A 715-nucleotide genomic window follows, 5' to 3' on the forward strand; every position below is an offset into this window, starting at 1 on the left:
TAAAATGCAGGTATTCAAAATAATTTCTAAAGCAGTGTGTTTTGTCCATCAGTTTTTTTTTTGTAATTATGTCTAAGTGTCTTAAACAAAATACATCTGAAGTGTCAAATCTGTTCAGTTTGGTACATACTTCTGTGCAAAATTCAGTATTTCAACAAATGTTTAGTTTGCATATTTAAATTTGCAGGCCTAGAAATTAAATTGCTTATAGACAAGATGCCTTTAGTATGGCATATTGGACCAGATTGTCAGGATAGCATAGGCACAGACCAACATTAATATAAACAATCATTATAGTACTTTAAAAAATGATTCTATGATTGTTTAGTTGGAAAATTGGGTTGTCCTGAAAATTTACCCATGAAGTGACAAACTGGGACAGCAAATCCTTTTGCCAATAGGAGCCTTCAGACATTGGATTTATAGGGCTCACCAATCCGAAGAGGTTATTGCTGGTTACTTAGTCTTCTGAGGTTGCAGGTTAAAATTACTAGTGGCCCAAAAGTTTACTTATAGTAACCACATAGAGCTGCATTGTTCTTGTCTTCACCATAAACAATTTTGTTCTTTGGTGTCATTTGATTTTTGGGGCTAGAAGAGGTAGGAGGAACAAATAAGGTGGAAAAGAATAAGAGTGGTTGGATGACAGAGAGAGATGGATATGGAGAAGGCTACCATATCCACAGTCGGATATCACTAAGATCATTTTATGCAT

Source organism: Chiloscyllium plagiosum, chromosome 9, assembly GCF_004010195.1.
Source record: "Chiloscyllium plagiosum isolate BGI_BamShark_2017 chromosome 9, ASM401019v2, whole genome shotgun sequence".
NCBI lineage: Eukaryota > Metazoa > Chordata > Chondrichthyes > Orectolobiformes > Hemiscylliidae > Chiloscyllium > Chiloscyllium plagiosum.